This window comes from Macaca nemestrina, unplaced genomic scaffold, assembly GCF_043159975.1.
Source record: "Macaca nemestrina isolate mMacNem1 unplaced genomic scaffold, mMacNem.hap1 Scaffold_498, whole genome shotgun sequence".
Lineage (NCBI taxonomy): Eukaryota > Metazoa > Chordata > Mammalia > Primates > Cercopithecidae > Macaca > Macaca nemestrina.
The window spans coordinates 15,124-32,583 of record NW_027257685.1 but is presented as its reverse complement, the minus strand read 5'-3'; the positions used below and the strand labels follow the sequence as shown (position 1 = coordinate 32,583).

The 17,460-nt window shown below is 46.1% G+C and overlaps 1 protein-coding gene across 1 annotated transcript in view; it reads right to left on the bottom strand.

Annotated features, from left to right (window-relative positions):
• Positions 1-16,650, bottom strand: part of LOC139361438 (disco-interacting protein 2 homolog C-like) — a 94,314-nt gene extending 77,664 nt beyond the window's left edge. The window contains exon 1 of the mRNA XM_071090043.1: positions 16,505-16,650. The gene's annotated coding sequence lies outside the window, so the exon portion shown is untranslated. The remainder of the gene's footprint in view (positions 1-16,504) is intronic.
• Between the last annotated feature and the right edge of the window lie 810 nt (positions 16,651-17,460).

Genomic DNA, 17,460 nt, shown 5'->3' with positions numbered 1-17,460 from the left:
AACATATTAAAAAGCCCGGGGCCCAGGGCCTGGACTCCTCAAAGCTCTCCACAGAGCCGGGTTAATTGGCACCTTCCGTCATGTTAAAATCAACTATATATGGCTGCTGAGGGCATCTCAGAGCAGGTGCAACGCTGAGCTTTCTTGCTGTCTGGGGAAAGCAGGAATTCCAGGCCTCTGCCTTCCTACCTCCCCAGAGGCTCTAGCCCAGATGAGCTCAACTTCTCCCAGGTGAGGAGCACAGAAAAGCTTCCCACATGCCCCTCAGGTCACACACGAGCGGTGCAGACCCTTGCACCTTGGCACGAGCCCTCCCAGAGGCAGAAGCCCAGCCCTGTGGCCCCGGCCTGGCAGGAGGCAGCTGCTGGGGCCCCTGCTCAGGGTTCAGCACAGCGAGGTCCAGCCACAGCAGGTGAGACATCCACCATCCGGCCATTCATCTTTAACCTAAAACAGACACAGGAATTTGGCAAGGGGTTCCTTCCCCTGACAAACCCATCCTTCCTGTTCTCATCTCTCCCTCCTGCCCCAGTACTGCGCCCAAGGCCTGACTCCCAGTTTCACAGGGAATCCAAGACAATTAAGATTTTGAGAAACTGGGAGCTACACAGAAAATGAGTCGGTAAAGCCAGTGTCCACTGATCCTCCCCTCCCCACAGCGGAGAACAGTCCTCGGGATAAAACCCACGGGGCAGGGAAGACGCGATCAAGGTGGGCAGGACAGAGGAGCCACAAAGCAGGTGGTTCGGAGAACAAGGCCACGTGAACACAAAGCTAAAGTGCTCAGCGGCTGGAAGACAAAACACAGGAGACAGAAACACTGACCATTTAAAAAGAAAAGAAAAAAAAAGCCTCACTCTTAAGAGTCCATCAAGATTTAAGTTCTCAAGTCACAGTGTATCAGCACAGACTTCTCATAATGTCTGAAACTTGGCACAGTAAACACGTGAATCAGTTCTCCCAAGTCCATCGTTTTCTTTGATGAGCCTCTTGAGTCTCAGGCTGGTTTCAAAGTAAGCCCTTCTCTGTTTGTTGATGATTTAATAATTAACATACTTGAAAACACATTGACTTCCAAATTAATCTGCTAATAAAATATTAATTACTACACTGGCTGTCATCCACAGAAAAAAACACAATCACTTTCTGGTTTTAAAAACATTAGAATTCGAAGCCCCTTTGCCCATCTGAACAGCCCCTGCTTTTGACAAGGGCATTCCAAAGCTAATCTGAAAAACTAGTCCAGGCCATGATCGCTGGGGGGTCGGACTTGCCTCATCACCCCACCTCCCTTCTGGAATTAGACAGAACTTAGACGCTTAGTCTGATGGGAAACATTTACAATCTATTCTCTCCAAAGCTACCTGGAGGATTTCCTCCACATGACAAAGCCTTGGTCTCCACAACCCCTTATCTGACAACTCTCTTAACCAACTGTCAATCAGGAAATTTTCGAATCTACCTATGACCTGGACACCCCTGCTTCCAGTTGTCCCACCTTTCCAGACCAAACCCATGTACATCTTACATTTATTTGATTGATTGTCTTATGCCTCCCTAAAAGCTATAAAACCAGGCTGGGCTCTGACCACCTTGGGAATACGTTCTTAGGATCTCCTGAGGGCAGTATCAAGGGCCATGGTAACTCATTTGGCTCAGAATAAATCTCCGAATGCTTCACAGAGTTTGACTCTTTGCTGACATGGTACCTTTCATGGGTATTCATCTGGGGGACTCACAATCAACCGGAGGCATCAGTTGCCCACTGTGCAGAAGTCTCTGCAGGACTGAGCCTCTGGCACGGGGACTCCAACCCCTGAAGCAGCAGCTCTCCCACGTCCCACGGCCTGATAGACCTGCACCTCCAGGGCTTCTCATTTCAGAGTCTCAGCAACAAATCTACCAAATGTCATCAACATCACAGAATATTCCTCGAGGCTTTTGGCTGTTGTTTCTCCCCAAGTTTACTCTAGAATCAGAATGGCAACACTCGGAACAGGATGGTTCTCAGTCACCAACCCTCCTGGTAAATACACTGTCTCCAAGGCCCTTTCCCGCCAGTCACAGCTTCCTTCATGTCAGGCTCGAAGACCACCTCCCCAAGAAGGAAACCTCTTCAATCCAGCAACCACAGCTCCTGTTCCCATCTAGAGCTTGTCTGCCAGGAAGGGAAGACTCCTCATTCCAGAGACAGCAGGTGCCACAAACTCAGGGTATTAGCCATTGCGAAGGCAAACACTCATGAAATTAATAGACTTTTTCCTCCTTGGATACTGACGTTTTCTCTTCTGGAGGTCAGCCAAGGCCATCTGCACGAGTCACGAGCGTGATGGCTCCAGCCCCTCCTTCAGTGTCAGGAGTGTGGCTCCACTCTGAGACCCTCCTGCATCAGCCAGGCCATGCACCTGTTCCCACGACTGCTGTCAGCGGACTACAGCGATTCTAAGATAGTCAGCAAGCTGACGTTCCGAAGGAAGCATTTTAAAGAAAAATGTGTAAGTTTTATTGCATGAAATCAGCTACATCTTTTGCTACTCCAGAGGCTTGTTTTGCTTTCCTCAAGGTTCTCTACAATGATCCTGACAGTCAAGGTTCCCAGTTACAGGCAGAGGGTTGGGCAGGCCGCGTCTGATGTGTAACACACACAGAGGATCCACGTCAAAGGATTTTCCCTGTTCACCAACATCATCAGGACAAACTTTAAACAGTAATAATCTGTCTGTCTGGAAAACTGAGCTCACTTGAGGACTAATGCAACAAATGTATTTGACAAAGTTGCAGGTGGACGTTTTAGTGAATGAATCACTATTTCAAGGAGGATAAAGGCTCACTATTCAAAGGCATGTTTTTGTCAAGTTTTCTAATTTCAGCTTCATGCATTTAAATCATGAAGTGAGACTTGTACCTGATACATTACAGAATCTCTACAAAATAGACAAAATTCCAATTCTGTACCTTCACTCTCATTCTTTTCCATATGTGTACAGATGGTCGTAATTTAAGTTGGCATTGCAACAGGATTTCTAAATTAAACTGTCTTCTACTTTAAACACTACGTGTTAAACATTACACGTGCCATTGTTCAACATTTATAGCAGGGTCGGTATGGCCCATTTTAAAGATTTCTTCCTCACTAAAAACAAGCGTTTAAACAATAAATGGTCTACTCTAAAATATTCTAGAGACAGAGATACATTTGGAGAGTGGACACACTTAACACAGAAGTCCGCAACATCAAACAGGCACAACCGGCAGTGAGGGTGGAAAGGGCGCCATGTGAGTGCCCCTAAAAACACACACAAGCCTGGCTGCTTAAAAGGAATGAATATAGCTCAACACTCCTATGTGAACATTGATGTGTCTACTGCCTTACAGAATCCTCCTAGCTGAGCTGCAGGAATCTTCTTTGGAACCTTTTCTCACCTACACTGCCTACAGGTGCCCACTGGGCTCCCTGGGCAGTATCATGTCTTTGTTTAGAATATCACACTATTTGGAGGCCTGTTTAATCCCAAGTCAGAGCCTTATCATAACTCAGACACCATCCCTCAGGGCTTGTGGGCCAACTTCGGCTAATGCAGGCTGCTCCACAGTGCCCTGCAGATGGGCTTGGTGCATCCACACGATTTTAAGATTTGGGGCTGCCGTTTTCTGCAGTCACAGATGCGGACTTACAGATTCATCATGACTGAAGGCAGCACGTATTTTTATGTGCCTTCTGTAATGGTAATAATCATGGCAACATTTCCCCGATCCTTAGAAAAGCCTCCTAACAGCAGTTGCATTCCACCCCCTTCCTTAAAATTAATAGAATTTACCAAACTAGGTGAAATCAGTCTTCATGAGAAAGTGAGAAATCAGTGTTCACACAATGGCATAGTAGCTGGGCATAGAGTGTACGTCAACATCCCAAACTAAGCACCCATCACAGTTATTCCCAACTTGCAGGAAAGCTAGAAAAATTAGAAGGCTTAAAACATAATTATAAATGAAAATAACAAGAAATCAAAGTTTTTGAGGAGCATTTGTTAGCCAAGCAAGGAAAGCCATTAACCAGTGCTGATTACATTGCATTTGATTACAGCAGCCAAAGACGTGTCAAGAGGAAGAGACTTTTAAAGATTAGTCTTTCGGTAAGAATGGTTGCTTAACAAGTTCAGACTACTGGGGTATACCAATTATCAATTAAAAAGCAAGGCAAACTAGTGTGAGTCATTTTCCTTAATGCGTCAAAAATTACCACATTGGCCAAGCTGGTCTCCAACTCCTGACCTCAGGTGATCTGCCCGCCCCGGCCTCCCAAAGTGCTGGGATTACAGGCGTGAGCCACCACGCCTGGCTGAGAACTGTTTGACAGAGGCTGAGGGGAGGCTCCTGTCCCTTCCTGGGACATCCACATCCCACCCAGTTTCCCATATCGACTATGACACTCGAAGCCTCACAGCAAGGGCAGCTGCATCCCCGCAGTTCTCTGCACTCATGCCACAGCTGCGTGAGCAGCCGCAGCCCTGGAGCTGCCACTCAGCCTTATCGTGCTGGCACAAGCATATCAGAAACTACCAAGCCCCCAAGAGGGAGGATTGGGGACCCAGGGGAGTGAACCAGGAGGGAGGAATGTGGCCCAGGAGAGTAGGGAGGCGTGGGGGCCCTGGGGAGTGAACTATGAGGGAGGCGTGGGGGCTCAGGGGAGTGAACCAGGAGGGAGGCGTGGGGGCCCAGGGCAGTGAACCAGGAGGGAGGAGGGTGGAGTTCGGCCCAAGGAGTGAACCAGGAGGGAGAAGTGTGGTCCAGGGGAATGAGTCAGGAGGGAGGAGGGAGGAAAGCGGTCCAGGGAATGAAGCAGAAGGCTCTGGGGGTAGCAAGTTCACACACCACAAATACCTCCCAATCCATCCGCGTGCAGGGAGGGGATGGAAACCACACAGGACCTGCAGCACTTTCTCCTCGCAGATGAGGAGTGAGGATACCGACTCACGCACAATATCAGAGCTAAATTTCTACCACGGTGGGGAGACGCTTCATAGACCCAAATGGGTACAAAAAGAAACCAATCATACAAGATCAGTGGATGGAACGGGATCAGAAATTTAAGCCTGTAACGAGTTTTCAGAAAAAACTTCACTTGATCTGCAAGATGACTGCAGCTCTGCTTGATCATTTCTGCAAATGTCTAACTCGCGATGAGCCATCTCAGAGCCGTTCAAGAGGAGTAACAAAATCAAAACGCCAAGGCATCCTCCGTATTTTAGATAGCCTGCAACAGTATGGAAATGAGCAGCAGTGCCAGAGCTTTCAAGTTTGTTTGAAGTAAATTCCAGCATGAGGGCAGCATCTTCCTGGCTGAAGCAATGAGGTGGGCTCCTGCTCACCGCATGGGAGACCAGCTTTCAGCTAAACTGCTGTTAAGGGTCTGCAAACCATGATCCCCGACCGAGCCTTGGCCAGGGATTTTTACACGTTGAAGTTTTCACAAAAGAAATATATGCAGAGACTTCTGTGGCCCTCAAAGCATCACACGTTGCCTACTCTGCCCTTTACAGGAGCTTCTAGCTTTGCTGTCAGTTACAAAGTGTTTCTATAAAATAATGTCACTGATTCTCAAGCATGCCAGGAAAAGTCACACTTCTCAACAACCCTCAATGGAGATGCACCATCCTGTGTTTCACACAGATTTTAGATTTTTAAAAGCCAAAACAAGGGAGGTAATTCAGCTAAGTATTATAGTAACACAATTTGAGATACTTAATGATGTGTGACAACAGAATACTTGGCATTCCTGTGAGGCAATAAACTAGCTCAAACACAAAATAACAAATCAAAGCATGTTTTGGCCTCTCAAAGTGATCAGTGAAATTGGAAATAACATTCAGTTAAATGACACTTAAAAAAAAAAAAAGCACAAATAAAACAAATACTACTACACCATCACTCCTTAAATTTATTGAACTACTGCTGCCAAATAAAATGGAGAGACTTCTTACTGCAGGGTAATAATCGGCCATTGTCATCATGAAATAGACCGCTGTGCAGGCTCAGGCCCTCCAGCCCACAAAGGCAGGGGGAGGGAGGAGAAACGATGGCCAGAAACAAAGGGACAGGGCAACCATGACCTAGTCAGCAATTGTACCCTCCCACCTTTCTTCTGGACTTACAATTTTGGAGCCATCTGGGTTTACCTTCCTATGTCCATAAGTCAGCCAGTTCTCGAAGCCAGAAATCTACAATGCTTCTGGCAGCCAAGTCCTCTCGGCCTTCCCCCATGTTTTAGGGCCTCATCAGCTCACCCCTGGATAGTATCAATGGCCTCGGAGCTCCAGTCAACCTTGCACTCCACAGACTCAAGTATGCCAAGAGCCACTCCAGGCTGCCACTGCCATGACCAAAGGCTTTCAGAGACAGTCGCCAGCACTGCACAAATCCATGTGGCTTCACCAGGCGCAAAGCGGCTCCAGCATTCCATCCAGTCTGTCGCTGCTACCATAGCTGTGAGTCTAGGATGTGTCAGGAAGGGAAGGAAGACACCATGTACCTCATCTCATTTAAGCTTCAGTGTCACAAGGTGGATTTTGTCGTGCCCGTTTTATGGATCAGGAAAGTTTTAAGGAGGGCAAGCACAGGGCCCTGCTGACACAAGAGCAAGACCCGCAGAGGCCTGGGCATGACCCCCGCCCCACGCTCCCTGGGTCCTGATATCCACTCCTCCCCCGTGGGAGCCTGATCCTGGGTCTGCCTGAATTGCTACCATTCCTAAGACACGACTCACGTCTGCCCACCTCCTCCTTTATCTGTTTCCCGCAGCCCAGAGGCGTGTGTGCTCTTCCATCCAGACAGACATCACACTTCAGCACCTGCATCTGACATCACTTCAGCCAAAAGCTTCTCTCAAACCTCCCCACACACCTGCCGGTCACACAGGTCTGCACCCATCACCTTTCTCACACGAATTCTCACATATTCCTGTGTAGCACCATCCAACTGATGATAGTCTGAGAGGAGGAAGCGTTGTAGATAAGTCCACGTTCTACTTTGCTCCCAGCCCTCCGTCTTGCGTCTTGCATGAGGCAACCGATTAACAGCAATTTCATTTCAGCACAACATTTCCATTTGAAGAAACGCAGAGCATAGGGCTCTGGTCATAATTAAAAGCTTGTTTCATTTGTCATTTGAAATTCCATGTACTGCTGCAACAGCAGCACCCCCTCCTCGCCAGGCTCTGCCCTAAGGACATCTTTCTTCCGGCGCTCGATTCCCATCAGAACCCTGGCAGTGAGAGCCCCGCAGGTTTCCCAGCACCTCGGGCTGCGGCTTCCACGCTGGGCCGGCACTGACAGGACCGGAATGGTGCCCCCAACAACTACAGGATTGGAAGCTGGTCGACTGCTCTGTAGAATGGAGACATGTTAGTAATCCCCGACATTTCCACTGACAGGCTGCTCAGGTAAACTGGGAAAAATCCACAAACTAGAAAGAATCCATGGGGAGGAGCACTTCTGTCTCCAACCTGGCAGCAAACGGTGGCTGTGCAGACGATCTCTTCAGGAAAACTATCGACTGTATCTCAGGTCAACAACAGCCCCGCTGAGGGCCAAAAAATCAGCTCCCCCTGGCCCTCACTTCCTAAGGGTCAGCCCTCCCAGGCCACCTCTCCTGGAAGATCAGCTCTGACGCACCCACGACGGTCAGGAACCGGCTCTGGGACACATTTCCCAGGCTCCTGCCCACCGCCCTCTCTCTTCTTCCTCCTCCATCTCCCTCTTCACTCCCATCCGCCCTCCCCCTTTCGCTTCCCTTCTCTCCTTTCCTCTCCCTCCCTCATTTCCTTTCAGCCCTCACCTTCCTCACTGCACTTCCCTATGCAACTCAGCGGACGCATTCTCAGGTCAGGAGAGTTTTCTTTCACTCTGTTTTTATTGCAATGATCATTCTTAATGAACAGAAACCTGTTTCGGACCATGTGGATGCCACCTCCTGACCAACTGCTGCCCCGCGGCTCCGTGTCCACTCAGTGACCTCACGTCGCAGGTGCCCAGCAGTATGGCTGTGACCAGGGGTAGCAACATGGGACATGAGAGAGGTATCCCAGACAAGAGGCCCTGCAAAGCCTCCCCAGCAAACCGGAGCAAGGCCCAGGGCGGTAGGGAGAGCGCCGTGCTCACGATGTAGGCAGTTCAGCTTCCGCAAACTGTCCATCGACTGCAACTTACTTTGTTTCCATGGTTACAAAAGAACCATAAGCATTCTGAAATATGTTCTTGGTTTCATGTGTTGCGAAATCTAAGCAACATTATAAGAAAAATCACTGAATTCTGCCTGAGGCTCTAGGGGTGTTTTCCTCTCTGAAAGGAGCCCCCTTCCAGGACTTGGGATTGAGTGACAGCCTTCAAAAATCACGGTTATCCTGGTGGTAACAGGGAACTCCTCAGCCCGCCAGGAGCTGGGGCCCTCGACAGCCCCCACGGTTCCAGACGCCAGTGTTCTAAGAATCACACATGTGCAGATAGCAAAGCTTGCTGCACACACGCCAGGTGCTAACAAGCCCCAAACGTCTCACTCATACTTGCTAACCACATCGCTTCTCTCAGCCTCCACGGCGTTTCACACTCTGCCTTTATATAGAGATGAACCATGCGTCCTGAGCGCTACAAAGATTCAACTCCTTCCGGGAAGAGGGGTGCATCTTTCCATCACGGGGTCCTCACTCCAGCTGGCACAGGATTTGCAGAGTGGGCGAGTCTAATGTTGATGACACTTTCTCAATATTCCCTTCACACCCCTCCAAAAACAAGAGTGCTGCCAGCTTCTTACCGACGTTGTAATGAGCAAAATATTTTTCTCTTATTTGTCACTTTTTAACGTTATACTAGTGAAGAATGTGACTCTGCATGTACACTGTAAGCACCCACACCGTGAACATTCTGCTCTCCTGTGACTGTATTCACAGGTCACAAGGACAAAACTTCTCCATAGTAGCCTATATATATATATATATTTGTATATATATATTTTTTAACATGACTTCCACTCATCTGAAAGTCACAGATGTAGCTTTTCCTTCATAAAAAGATCCAAATGATACACAAACCAGGTTTAATAAACACATTGGTCCAGGTGGGAAAATGACCCCTCAGTCTCCCTCCCCTCAAAGACCAGGGCAGCCAGGAAACTGCGCTCTCCAGTAAATGACAGCCGGCAGGATTCCCTAAATAAGCAGCCGGAAGATTCCCATCTCGCAGAGCACACCTTTCAAGACTCAAGATGCCCCCGCTCCCTGAATATCCGACGAAGAACAGGGCTACCCAACGGAGGACTGAGGCAGTAAACAAACATGTATTTGGCCGGGGGCGGCGGTTTATGCTTGTAATCCCAGAACTTTGGGAGAAGGAGGCAGGCAGATCATAAGGTCAGGCGATCGAGACCATCCTGGCTAACACGATGAAACCCCCGTCTCTACCAAAAATACAAAAAATTAGCCAGGCGTGCTGGCGGGCACCTGTAGTCCCACGTACTCGGGAGGCTGAGGCAGGAGAATGGCGTGAAACTGGGAGGCGGAGTTTGCAGAGAGCTAAGATCACACCACTGCACTCCAGCCTCAGCGACAGAGCAAGACTCCGTCTGAAAAAAATAAAATAAATAAAAATTTAAAAGTTTTCAGCAAGTAGCATCATCGACCCACAAATGAGAGGTACCGTTTTCATTCTAGGAGGGAAACACTACAAAGCACGTATATTTTAGCCCTGTAAGTGAATTCTTCGGGCATTCCTGTGTCCGCTATCAAATGCAGCACATCACCTCAAAAGGCAAAGTTCTATAAGTCGCATCCAAGGAAGGGAAAAATCATTCTAAGTTTTAGCCATCCAGTAAGAACCTGATCCAGAGAAGCCTACTTGTTCCAGACTCTAAGCGGCAATATATTGCTACAATGTAATGAAAACAAAGGGATAATTAAGAAAATTTCAATGCTAATAAAAGGCAAAAACATAATTAGATTTATTCTACTCTAGACAGAGCAGCCGGGCAGTTCACCCATACGTTATGAACGTTGCTGTTTTTCAGACAGGGTCCCAACTCTGTCAAGGCTTGACAGCAGGGGCGTGATCTCCACTGACTGCAAGGTCCACCTCCCAGGCTCAAGCGATTCTCTTCAGCCTCTGGAGTAGCCGGGACTACAGGTGTGCAGCCATCATGCCCAGCTAATTTGTGTGTTTTCCGTAGAGATGGGATTTCACCAGGTTGCCCAGGCTGGTTCCCTGGGTCTCGAGTTCCGAGGCTCAAGCAATCCGCCCGCCTCGGCCTCCCAAAGCCCTGGGATTACAGGCGTGAGCCATCACGCCTGGCCCTTTTTTTTTTTCTTTCCTTTTTAAGCGATTAATGTGCTTCAGAGTCTTGTAGGCATTTAAAAAAAAAAAAAAAAAAAAGAACAAGCAAATTCTGTAAGGGAAAGAAACCATTAACACGTTTTACACACCTCAAAACTCAAAACAGAAATACTAAGAATAAAATGTATTTTATTCACAGAGGCATTCTTAAAGTTCTGTAAAAGTGACACCATGGACACCACCACATCACAGACGAGTGTGGCAGGACTGCTCAGATTCAGAACACATTCTAAACAGTCCTCCTGCCACTTTCCTCAGTGGGAACACTTTATTCTGTCTTTTATTCAAATTAAGTATCTTGCAAGGGAGTTGAAGAAAACTGCAGAGCAGATTTTAAAACTTCAATGCTTTTCTCAATTTTCGTCACATTCTGATGCATTTTTACCTACTACACGGCCAATAAGTTTAAAGCTTTTTGCATCGATAAAGACAATGCTCCTTGTAGCAATAGGCTTTTTCTTTTCTATACAAAGATCTATAACTTAAGCTAGTAAACTGGGCATTTCACAAAGATTTTGCACAATTCCTAGCACAGATTTTAGCAAAATAAAACCATTATCTTTCTGCAATTAAATAACCAAACATAGGAAACTGCACAGTTAAAATAACCATTCCATTATTTTATATAAACACAAATGATAAAGGAGAGTATGCTTTGGAAAACAGTGTTTCCATAAGCTAATGATGAAGCAGAAGACAGTTCCTCAGCCTCATATGACATTTGACAACCGAAGTACTCTGGCCCAAGCCCAGCCCGGTTAAATGGAGGGGAAGTAAACATGTGACCAACCGTGGTGGGGCACTGTGATAGCCACAGTCCAGGAAAGAACAGCTGACATGTTTCTTCTTCATGGGAAAACTGAAACATACTCGAGACACCTTAATTCTTTAAAACACAGTCTGCCCCAGTACTAACCTTAAGCTCCCATTGATAAAGATTGCGATAACCAGAGGTGTTTATCCAGGCCCTCGAAAATCACGGACATGGTACATACACAACATTTTCAAACGCTCAATGCTGCCAGTATGTTAAATGCGCTGTGATACCGGAGGTCTTGTGCAGGACCAGAAGCATCGCAGCCTGGTTACCTTCCTGGTGTTCAATGCTTTGTATGTGCAAAGTCTGCTGTTACAATTTACTGGGCTTAATGTCATTCAGTTTGTCACAGAAGAGAGCTACGACATTTACTTAATTCCACACACAGATTCTCAAGTTCATCTTCCACCAATGACTGCTCTGTCCACAAGACAGCGGAGGGAAGACCCAGGAAAGGCCTGGGAGATGCCAGGTGCTCACAAACTTGTATCAGTCTGCTGGTTCTGGCTTAAAGGAAAACAGACATAGAAGAAACTAAAAGGACTCACTACATCTAATATCACAATGTTCTCAACTTTACCTTAGCCAAAAATAAAAGCGGAATAGCAAAACTACTCCAGGGCATGATTCCAGGGCTAATCTGAAACATGAAATATTTAGAAGACAAAGCTTATTGTGAGTGCAATTAATATACACATAAAACACTGGTTTCGCAAAACCCAGTCTTTGCGATTGCTTTTATAAAAAGTAAAATTCTCATGAGGATCACATACACTAACTGATTTTCAAATGAAGGGACTGGTAAACTTCAGGGCATATGATTTCTGCCACACACGAGGGGAGCAGTGAGAGAGAAGAGCTAGGATCAAGTGTGCTGAAGCTGTCCTAGGACTGAAATTCAGTTTCTGCCTAAACAAAAACACAGGAGGCTGTCAACTTCGATAGCAAGCTCTGCTTGAGAGCGTCAAGATGTTAAAATTGCAAAGGGGCTTCTCCCTGCTATAGGCACGCGTGATCCTTGCAAAAACATAGCTCAGCATCATCAAAAATCAGGAAAGAACACAAGCTTTCCAGACACGAAATCCAAGAGCAGAAGGGAGCAGAGTCCAAGCTTGCTCGGCAGAACTGTTCCCGGACAACAGCACAGAGGACGTCACAGGGAGGGCAGGGCAAGCAACAGCAGCTTCCGTGATGCCGCAAGCAGGGCCTGAGCCAGGAGAGCAGTCTCCTCCAACCTGACAAGGAGGCACGAGGAGCCACAGAGAAGTCAATTCAGGGTCTTTTTCAGAAAGGGGCAACAATGAGAAAATCTGGTCTTACCCAACCACCCCCCATCCACGGTAACAGCTAAACTCGCACCTGCGTCTGTCACCTTCCCCACCCCCTCTTGCAGATGCTCTTCCTGCACCCGGGTGCCTGTCTCCGTGCTGCTCCTGAGGCCACACCTGTTGCCATCCAGTAGTGACCACGAATTCACCTTTGTCCGGGCGAAGCAAACGCAGAGTTCACACACTCTTGTACAGGTTTGCTGGCCGAGAATCTAACCGAGCTGTCCAATTCCAGATGTGCTGGTACCAAGGAGAACGCTCGATGTCCGGCATTTATAAACGGTATCAGTGGGTTCTCCTGGGACTCCCAGGCAGCCGAACGAGGGAGGGAGCTGTTGCCCTGTTGCCCCGAGCCAAAGCAGCGCTGCGAGGCAAACACCACAGGCCACATCACACTCGAGCACCGACTCTTGACAGTTGCTCGTTTGTGTGTTCAGAGTTCAGGGTACAGGCGACAGACAGGCCTGATCTCAGCCATGGGACAGCAGTGATTACCCACAAGTCCCGTATCTAAGCCCCGACTTGCCCATCGGCCTTCCTTCAGGAACAATGCCCACCTCACAGTGCTGCCATGAACGCTAAGTCAGCACGTATATACACAACCAGATTCATTGCAATTGTGCTTTCTACCCCAAGTTAATACAACCAGGTGCTATCATCGAGACTGAATAACCAATATTAGAACAGAAGGTCAGGCCAGCGCTGGTGGCTCAGACCTGTAATCCCAGCACTTTGGGAAGCTGAGGTGGGTGGATCACTTGAGGTCAGGAGTTGCAGACCAGCTTGGCCAACATGGCAAAACCCCATCTCTACTAAAAATAATTTATCCAGACATGGTGGCACACACCCTGTAACCCCAGCTACTAGGGAGGCTGAGGCATAAGAATCGCTTGAACCTGTGACGTAGAGGTTGCAGTGAATGGAGATTGTACTCCTGGGCTCTACCCTTCCAGCCTGGATGACAGAGCAAGATTCTAATAAAACAATAAAAGGTCAAGATGAGAACTGATTGCCAAGGTCCACAGTCCATATACTTAAAACATAAAATTCATTAGCTAGTACTTGATCAAGTTGCTGCTTTCTTCATTACAATCTTGTATATCCTTCTAACACGGCTCAAAATGTTTACATTTGAACACACCTCGAGTATAACAAAAAATAAAGTGCCTGTATTTCACAAACGAGCAATTTCCAGTAAGGCTGCATCCTGCTCTAGTTAATCCTTTGACAATGTAAAACTGAGCCATCCTGACATAGCACTGACACATGGTGCAAGAAGAATGACCTCCAATTAAATCGCTAGATTTAGAGAACACGTAAATATAGTTTATCACTAATTCACTAGCCATTAGCAAGATTTTAAAGGAAGAAAAATTATCAGGACTGTAACTAGGAATAAAGGCAAAAACAAACATGAAGAAATTAGTCACGTTTAAATCAATACCCTTTCTGTGAGGCCGTAACAAAGTATACACAGCAGGGTCACAAACTGTCATGCTGAACTGTCACCAAGCTCTCTATGAAGGTAGTAAGAGCGTCCCAAGTCGCAGAGCCTCGTCTTCCTATTTAAACCCTAAACAGCCAACACCACTCAGCATGCAGTGAGAGCTCTGAAAGCTCAGAGGAATGCATGATGGGATGAAGGGCCCTAGCCCTGCCATCACCCTGCTGCTTATTAAAAATATAAAACAAACCCCTGCCTTCAAGGAGCCCAGATCTAACTAGTACAAGGTTTTGCTTTTAACAAGTTAACTACGAATGATGAAGACTCTCAACAGCTGTGCGAAATGTGAGGCAACCTCATAAGAGGAACTTGGCTGAGACTAAACCCAGAGATGGTTTTTTAACCACAGAAGAGGAAAGAACTGAAGAACCTTACAGAAAGTTGACAGCAATTTCTATTTCTCTATGGTACAACCTGGAATTTACCTTTGAGACAGACTGCCCTTCTGTTCTGAAAAATCAGATTATTCTTGCAATCCTCCATCAGGACTGAAATTCCCAAAGGCATGGAAAACCAAGTACTAATTTTAACCCCCCCCCCCAAAAAAAAAAAACTACCTATGATCTTAGATGTGAGATTTAGTATTCTCAAATTCCAAATTTGGAAATATTTTGCACAAAGTCCTTATTTTCCCTGTTTACTTGAAAGCTCTCTATTCTTTTGTCCTAAACATCTTCCTTCTCATCCTTCCAAACAATATCTGAAGATGAACTTACATATCGTTTTCAATGTTACAAAGAAGATACTACATTTGTCATGAACTGTTTATATTCACAACTCTAGGAGGGATTTTGCTACATTGTGAGGAATAACACGAGGCAGTTAATACGCCACGAATAAAGAACAGTAGAAAGTGGACACATTTCCTGATGAGTGCCGATTTCTCATTGAGCTGCTGACAAAGTTATAATACGGAAAGCTAGACAGCTGCTCTGTTAGTTCTACCTCACTTAAGTGACCGAGTCATTGTTGTTTCAGTTCCCTCTCTCGTCTGGGGATGAGACACACCTCACAGAGCTGTTTATGATTTCAGGAACACACACATCAATGAAGTGACTGTTCCTAAATCGTTGCAAAGGGTAGAGTAACCTGCCAAATTTCAACTAGGTTGTAACAAACAACTGTTTTCATCCTACACGCTCCGGTGCCAGCGAGATGGTGCGTTCTTGGATCCCTGCGGGAGCCCTATTCCTGGTGCCATAGAGCGCACACACACATTTACATCCACATAATGTACGTATATGGCACACTGTAACACGTGTACCTGCATAGAGCGTACACACATCCGAATACGGGGAGTGTACATAAGTGCACTACGTGCGTACAGAGTGCACACACATCCAGATCCATGTAGGGTACATGCATAGAGTGTACACACATCCAAATATATATAGTGTACAAACAAGTTCACTACGTGTGTACAAGCATAGAGCATACACACATCCATATAGCAAATGTACATAGGTATGCTAACATGTATGTACATGCAGAGCATGTACACACGTCTATATGCATACAGTGTACACAGGTATACTATAACCTGTATGTACATGTATATGGCATACACATGCACATCCGTATGTACACAGGTATGCTATTTGCTATATGTATACACATGCATATAACATACATTCTTATCCAATGTACGTAGGTGCACTACAGCATGCATACACATGTGCAGTGTACACATATGCACATGTATACAATGTACATCAGTACACTAACGTATAAAACGTATACACATATGCAATAGTGTACGTACATATGCAGCATGTATACGTATTATTGTGTACATATCCAGAAGTTTATTCAGTGTGCATAGTGTACATGCATGCTTGTGTGCACATATGTATATATACATCTGCAGAAATAATGTGCACATACCCACATGGTGCACGTACACAGGTATGTATATGGCATTAAATACATGCATGTATGTGCACATGTAGAACAGATAGGTGTCCAACTAGTGTGCATATAATCATCCCCGTAGATACACACATATACACATGTACATGCATGCCTACAGCATGCACGTGTGTAGGACACAAATGTAGTGTACATACCTATACACTGTAAATACATGCAGTGGAAATACATGTAGTATGTGTACACCACATACACACATGTACATTTATACAGTACACATACACCGAGACCCAGAACGGGTCATGAGTATTAACACAGCGCAAACGCTTCCAGTTCTACCTAGTGAATTTTTTTCAAACTATAATAGAACTCATATAAAAAGGGTTTTAAGGAAATCAATACAGCTAGTGACAAAAACAGTGGGAAGGGCACAACCACTTTCCCTCAGAGTTCTGGGCCTGACCGTGGAAGTTCAGAGGTTTCCTAATGCAGTACACATCAGAACTGACTCACAATGAAGCACTCCTTAAAAATTAAAAATGTGTCCTCATGTTTTGGCCTTTGAGACAAAGCCTCTTAGTTAATCGAGTTCTGACTGAATTTGACTCACAGTACTCTGGCAGATTCTTCATTTTCTGGTGAGACAGACGAATGTCCCAGGGTGAGGGCAATGCCAGCCATTTCAGGGTCAGCTTTTCGAGGAGCGATGTCTGGCAGAACACAATCCAACACCATAGTAGGATCCCCCACCCAGCCACTTAGACGCTTTCTTGTACTTACTCTGTCTGCTTGTTTCCCTTTCTTGAATCCAGCTGGGGGGAGAAAAAAAACCAAAAAAATCAAAACCAAAAACAGCCCATGTGTTTGTGTGTCTGAAAAGTGAATACATCCACATCCAACTTTCTAAATGATACACGGCAGGTGTTGATGGTCACCAACCAGTGGCCACTGTTGACAAAATACAAAGTCATCTGCAAACATGAACGAGTTTCTAGGAATACAAAAGTCAAGGGAATTTACTTCACATATTAAAGCTCTCAAGGGTGCTCATCAAAAATATATTTAGAGGTTTTCCTTTCAAGTTATTTTTGAAGATTTTTAAGTTGCAATACTTAAAAGCCTCTGGGAAAAGAAAGGATACAGGTATCTGGAAGATTTATACTAAATGATTTTCATGTCTTTTTGATAAAGTTAAATAAGGTCAGCCTTGAAGTAATGGCTTCCACTACTCTGAGGCTGTGGATGGAATCCACACCACCACCAGACAATTGAATAAACAGCAAGGCTGCACACACAGGACACAGGCAGTGAGCCAGCCTGACTAGTTGTCAGCTTCTGGGTCAGTTCTACCCAGTTCTGGCCAGGCCCCACTGGAGATGAAAACCTGCCCTTTAGAAGCCTTCAAACCCCACCTTTCAAAATCTAATCCTCTTCAACTGAGGCCCAAGTCCAAAAATCTACTGACATCTTAGCCCGCGTTAGGCCAGCTGTCCCCCAGCCTTTTTGGCACCAGGGATGGGTTTCATGGAAGACAATTTTTCTGGGGGGTGGTTTTGAATTGCAACT